Below are 6,992 nucleotides of genomic sequence, written 5' to 3'. Positions count from 1 at the left end.
AATGTTTAAACAACAAGCTGGTTAATATTAAACCAGAAGGCAGTGCCAAAATGTGCCAGAGGTCCAGCTCTACCTATGACCCCTCTCACAATTATACATCAAATGTTATTTAAGCAAGGCACCCCTACTTGTTCTAAAACATGAGATATGCTACCCCCACTGAAAAAGCACATGAGGAGACCCCAATTTTATTTTCCTACCTAGAGCTGGTTTAAATTCAAATAAAGCCATCAATATCCTTACCAGTGAGGAACACTTTGAAAGTATCACTTTTCTGTTTTGAAATTAAGAAACACCCCAAACCAAAAACAGTGAAGGAAAGAGACTCAGACAACGGTTAGTTTAAAACTGAGACTAGACTTTCCTTCCATAGACAGGCACCAAGGTTAAGTGCCTTCAACAACAGGGTGTGGAGGCAGAACAATTCTAAAGACAGAACTGCCAAGTTCTTAGTATGACACTTAGTAACCTGTACTTTACTTTTTCTTTCTTTTTAGAAATTAGTAAGGCAATCCTCTCATGTGGACAACATGCAGTGAAGGCGTTGTTCCAAAATCGACAGGTTCTGGAAGCTTTTCTGACATCTCCTTGGGCAATTCTATCTTTCTGGTTTTCAATGGCCACCATGGTCTGAGTGTCCTCATACACTTCCTGGTCTTCAAACACCACTTCTGGCTCGGTTACATACTTAGCAGCAGGAAAGGATGCAGTTTTCTTTCCCTTATGAGAGCCTACATGGGTTCGAACTTCATTCCTTCTGCTTGGAAATATCTCTATGTACCGGTTACCAGTTTCTTCCCTGTGTTTCAACAGATCTTGGTTAGCCATTTCTGGTTCTTCAAACTGTACTTAGGCTTCCCCCGTTTTTCTTCTGCCTCTATAGTCCATCACAAAAGTAATGTCTACTATGTTCAGACCTGCAAAGAAGTCGATGATGTCTTTCTCATTGCAACTGTAAGGAAGTCCTCTCAGGTGGACCACGCCGTCGTTGACTGCAGGCGAAGACTTGGTGTGCAGGCTCTTCATCAAGGCATCCACATCCTCATTGCTGACCTCATACACTTCCACGTACCGCGGGCCCATGTACATCCGTTGCTTTTCTAAGGCTTTCTGTACATCCTGCTCTGACTCCATTTCAATTAAGGCATCACCCCTTCGTTTCCCATCTCTATTTAAGAGGAAGTGTACTCCATTCTCACTATTGCGGATTCTGCAGTCTGAGAAAAAGTTAAGCACATCGTCCACAGTACATGACCAGGGTAACTCTTGGGCTCTAATGAGGAAAACATCATCCACTCCCTCTCCTAACTTGAATGGGCTCAACTCATACTCAGGTAGAGGCGAGGTGGCGGCCTCCGCGGCCACGAGCAGCAGCAGCAGGCTGCAGCGGCCCGTCACGCCAGCGGGGCAGGCGGCCGGCGCCGAGCAGAGGGGCGGGTAGGAGGCGCCTGCACGCCAGCAGCTGCTGCAGTTGCAGTCGCAGCCCTGGAGAAGCGCCCCGAGCAGCCAGCGGGACCCGGCCATGGACTCCTCGGACGGCGCGGGGACCGGACGCGGCAGCAGCCGCCTGAGCCTAGGGCAAGTGGAACGGCTTTTTTTAGTTTCCATGAACAATGCTTTTGTAATTTTGATAGGGATTGCATTAAATGTGTAGATTGCTTTTGGTAAGATGGCCATTTTCACAATATTGATTCTTCCAATACAGGAACAGGAGATGTTTTTCCACTTTCTAGTGTCTTCTGCAATTTCTCGCTTGAGTGTTTTAAAGTTCTCATTGTAGAAGTTCTTTACTTCCTTGGTTAAGTTTATTCCAAGGTACTTGATTTTTTTTGATGCAATTGTGAATGGGAGTGATTCTCTGATTCCTTCCTCTGTGTGTTTGTTGTTAGCACATGTGAAGGCTACTGATTTCTGTTTGTTTATTTTGTATCCTGCTACATGGCTGTAGGGTTTTATCAGCTCTCACAGTTTGCTAGTTGAGTCTTTAGTTTCCTTTATATACAATCATGTCATCTGCAAATAATGATAACTTGAGCTGTTCCTTTCCAATTTGTATCCCTTTTATGTGTGTCTCTTCCTTATTGCTATGGCTAAGACTTCCAAATCTATGTTCAATAAAAGTGGGGATAGTGAACACCCTTGTCTTGTTCCTGATTTTAGTGGAAAAGCTTCCAGCTTTTCCCCATTTAGTAATATGTTGGCTGTAGGCTTGTCATAAACAGCTTTTCTTATATTGCGATATGTCCTTTCTATTGCAAGTCTCTGTAGGACTTTTATCAGGAAGGGACGTTGGATTTTGTCAAATGCTTTCTCTGTGTCTAATGTGATGAGCATGTGATTTTCATCCTTCAACCCGTTTATGTAATGTATTACTTTTATAGATTTGCCTATGTTGAACCATCCCTGCATCTCTGGGATAAAGCCTACTTGGTCAGGGTGAATGATCTTTTTGATATATTCTTGTATTCTGTTGGCCATTATTTTGTTGATAACTTTTGCATCTATTTTCATGAGGGACTTTGGTCTGTAATTTTCGTTTTTTGTTCTGTCTTTGCCTAGTTTTGGTATCAGGGTGATGCTGGCATCATAGAAGGAGTTTGGTAGAATTCCTTCTTTCTCTATTTCCTGGAAATGCTTAAGAAGCAATGGTGTTAGCTCTTCCTTAAAAGTCTGGTACAATTCAGCAGTGAATCCATCCGGGCCTGGGCTTTTTTTACTTGGGAGGTCATTCATAACCATTCGGGTATCCGTGTTTGTTATAAGTCTATTTAAGTGATTAATCTCATTTTGATTTAATTTAGGTAGGTCATATAGTTCAAGGAAATCATCCATTTCTTTCAGATTTTCATACTTTGTGGAATATATGCCTTGATAGTATGTCCCTAAGATTTGTTTGGGTTTCTCTGGAATCTTTTGTGATGTTACTTTCTTCATCTCTAATTTTATTAATTTGTGTCTATTCTCTCTTTCCTTTGGTCAGATTTGCTAAGGGTTTATCAATCTTGTTTATCCTTTCAAAGAACCAACTCTTTGTTTCATTAATTCTTTGGATTGTTCTTTTTGTTTCTATTTCAATAATTTCTGCCCTAATCTTTATTAGTTCTTCCCTTCTACTGATTGTTGGTTTGCCTTGTTCTTTTTCCAAAGGTTTAAGGCGAGGCAGTATGAAGTTCCCTTGCGACCTGTCTAATTTCTTAATATAGGCACTTAAGGCTACAAATTTACCTCTTAGAAATGGCTTCATTGTGCCCCAGAGATTTTGGGATGTTGTGTTCTCATTATCATTTGACTCTATAAATTTTTTCATTTCCTTTTTGATTTCTTCATTGACCCATTCATCATTTAGTATTGTATTGTTTAGTTTCCATGATTTTGTGTATTCTCTATAGGCTTTCTTGCTACTGATTTGTAGTTTAATTCCATTGTGGTCAGATTGAATACAAGGAAGTATTTCAATTACCTGAATTTGTTAAGATTTGCTTTGTGTCCGAATACATGGTCTATTTTAGAGAATGTTCCATGTGCTGCTGAAAAGAATGTGTAGTCTGCAGCCTTTGATGAAATGTCCTGTATATATCGGTTAAGTCCATTCATTCTATGATGTCATTTAGTCCAGATGCCTCTCTGTTTATCTTTATTTTTACCTTTATCTTTATATTTAATTTTAATTTCTTATTTTTTAATTTTATTTTTAATTTTTATTAGCATTTTCCATGATTTCCATGATTTCCATTTTCCATGATTATTAAAAAAAAATCCCATGGTAATTCCCTCACTCCCCACACCCCACACATTCCCCTTTGAAATTCCATTCTCCATCATATTAACTCCCCATCACAATCATTGTACTTACATATATACATACAATATATATACAAGATCAACCTATTAAGTTCCCTCCTCCCTTCCTTTCTCTTCCCTTTATATCTCCTTTTTAACTTACTGGCCTCTGCTACTAAGTATTTTCCTTCTTACCCAGAAGCCCAATCATCTGTAGCTAGGATCCACATATGAGAGAGAACATGTGGCGCTTGGCTCTCTGGGCCTGGGTTACCTCCCTTCCAGGTCCATCCACTTTTCTGCAAATTTCATCACTTCATTTTTCTTTACTGCTGAGGAGAACTCCATTGTATAAATGTGCCACATCTTCATTATCCACTCATCAGTTGAGGGACACCTAGGCTGGTTCCATTTCCCAGCTATTATAAATTGAGCAGCAATCAACATGGTTGAGCACGTATTTCTAAGGAGATGAGATGAGTCCTTTGGATATATGCCTAGGAGTGCTATATCTGGGTCATATGGTAGATCAATCTTTAGCTGTTTTAGGAACCTCCACACTGATTTCCACAATGGCTGGACCATATTGCATTCCCACCAGCAAGCAGTGTAGAAGGGTTCCTGTTTATCCTCATCCCCGCCAACATTTATGATCATTTGTATTCCTGATGGTGGCCAATCTGACAGGAGTGAGATGGTATCTCAATGTAGTTTTAATCTGCATTTCCTTGACGGCTAGTGACGTGGAACATTTTTTTAGAGGCTTATATGCCATTCGTATTTCTTCCTTTGAGAATGCTCTATTTAACTCCATAGCCCATTTTTTGAGTGGCTTGTTTGATTCCTTTTTGAGTTCTTTTTATATCCTAGATGTTAATACTCTCTCAGATATATAGCTGGCGAAGATTTTTTCCCCATACAGTAGGTTGTCTCTTTGCTTTTTTCACTGTGTCCTTTGCAGAGCAAAATCTTTGTAATTTCATGAGCTCCCACTGATTAATCTGTGGTTTTATTGTCTGAGCTATTGGGGTTGTATTCAGAAAGTCTTTGCCAAGACCACCATGTTGAAGTGTTTCCCCTAATTTTTCCTCTCGCAGTTCCAGCGTTTCAGTTCTGATGTTACGGTCTTTATCCAATTTGGACTTAATTCTTGTGCATGGCGAGAGAGAAGATTCTATTTTCTTTCCGCAGATATATATCCAGTTTTCCCAACACCATTTCCTGAAGAAGCTGTCTTTTCTCCAATGAGTATTTTTGGCATCTTTATCGAATATCAGGTGGCTATAGCTACTTGGGCTTACATCTGGGTCCTCTATTCTGGTCCACTGATCTACTTGTCTGTTTTTCTGCCAGTTCCATGCTGTTTTTGTTACTATGGCTCTGTAGTATAGGTTAAAATCAGGGATGGTGATACCACCAGCCTTGGTTTTGTTGCTCAGTAATATTTCAGATATTAGAGGTTATTTTGTGATTCCAAATGAATTTTTTGGATTGATTTTTCTATTTCCATGAAGAATGCTTTTGGAATTTTGGTAGGGATTGCATTAAATGTGTAGATTGCTTTTGATAAGGTGGCCATTTTCACAATATTGATTCTTCCAATCCAGGAACAGAGGATGTTTTTCCACTTTCTAGTGTCTTCTGCAATTTCTTGCTTGAGTATTTTAAAGTTCTCATTGTAGAAGTTCTTTACTTCCTTGGTTATGTTTATTGCAAGCTACTTCTTTTTTTTTTTGATGCAATTGTGAATGGGAGTGATTCTCTGATTCCATCCTCTGTGTGTTTGTTGTTAGCATATGTGAAGGCTACTGATTTCTGTTTATTTTGTATCCTGTACATGGCTGTAGGGTTTTATCAACTCTAACAGTTTGCCAGTAGAGTCTTTAGTTTCCTTCATGTATAGAATCATGTCATCTGCAAATAATGATAACTTGAGCTCTTCCTTTCCAATTTGTATCCCTTTTATGTGTGTCTCTTGCCTTATTGCTATGGCTAAGACTTCCAAATCTATGTTCAATAAAAGTGGGGATAGTGGACATCCTTGTCTTGTTCCTAATTTTAGTGGAAAAGCTTCCAGTTTCTCCCCATTTAGTAATATGTTGGCTGTAGGCTTGTCATAAACAGCTTTTCTTATATTGCGATATGTTCCTTCTTTTCCCAGTCTCTGTAGGACTTTGTTCAGGAAGGGACGTTGGATTTCATCAAATGCTTTCTCTGCGTCTAATTAGATGATCACGTGATTTTCGTCCTCCAACACGTTTATGTAATGTATTACATTTATAGATTTGCATATGTTGAACCATCCCTGCATCTCTGGGATAAAGCCTACTTGGTCAGGGTGAATGATCTTTTGGATATATTCTTGTATTCTGTTTGCCAATATTTTGTTGAGAACTTTTGCATCTATTTTCATCAGGGAGTTTGGTCTGTAATTTTCGTTTTTTGTTCTGTCTTTGCGTGGTTTTGGTATCAGGGTGATGCTGGCATCATAGAAGGAGTTTGGTAGAATTCCTTCTTTTTCTATTTCCTGGAAAAGTTTAAGAAGCAATGATGTTAGCTCTTCTTTAAAAGTCTGGTAAAATTCAGCAGTGAATCCATCCGGGCCTGGGCTTTTTTAGTTGGGAGGTTATTGATGACCGTTCCGTTCTCCGTGTTTGTTATAGGTCCAGTTAAGTGATTAATCTCATTTTGATTTAATTTAGGTAGGTCAACTAGGTCAAGGAAATCATGCATTTCTTTCAGATTTTCATACTTTGTGGAATATATGCCTTGATAGTATGTCCCTAAGATTTGTTTGAGTTTCTCTGGAATTTGTTGTGACGTTACTTTCTTCATGTCTGATTTTATTAATTTGTGTCTATTCTCTCTTTCTTTTGGTCAGATTTGCTAAGGGTTTATCAATCTTGTTTATCCTTTCAATGAACCAACTCTTCGTTTCTTTAATTCTTTGGATTGTTCTTTTTGTTTCTATTTCATTAATTTCTGCCCTAATCTTTATTAGTTCTTCCCGTCTACTGATTGTTGGTTTGCCTTGTTCTTCTTTTTCCAAAGGTTTAAGGCGAAGCAGTATGTTGTTCCCTTGCGACCTGTCCAATTTCGTAATATAGGCACTGAAGGCTATAAATTTACCTCCTAGAACTGGCTTCATTGTGTCCCAGAGATTTTGGGATGTTGTGTTCTCATTATCATTTGACTCTATAAATATTTTGGTT

General features: G+C 39.0%; 1 pseudogene; it reads right to left on the bottom strand.

The window, feature by feature from the left end:
- Positions 1-500: 500 nt before the first annotated feature.
- On the bottom strand, positions 501-1,524 carry LOC101608957 (annotated as a pseudogene).
- Between the last annotated feature and the right edge of the window lie 5,468 nt (positions 1,525-6,992).

This window comes from Jaculus jaculus, chromosome X (assembly GCF_020740685.1).
Source record: "Jaculus jaculus isolate mJacJac1 chromosome X, mJacJac1.mat.Y.cur, whole genome shotgun sequence".
In the NCBI taxonomy this organism is placed as follows: Eukaryota; Metazoa; Chordata; class Mammalia; order Rodentia; family Dipodidae; genus Jaculus; species Jaculus jaculus.
The sequence above is the reverse complement of the archived record's forward strand: the minus strand, read 5'-3'. Positions and strand labels throughout refer to the sequence as shown.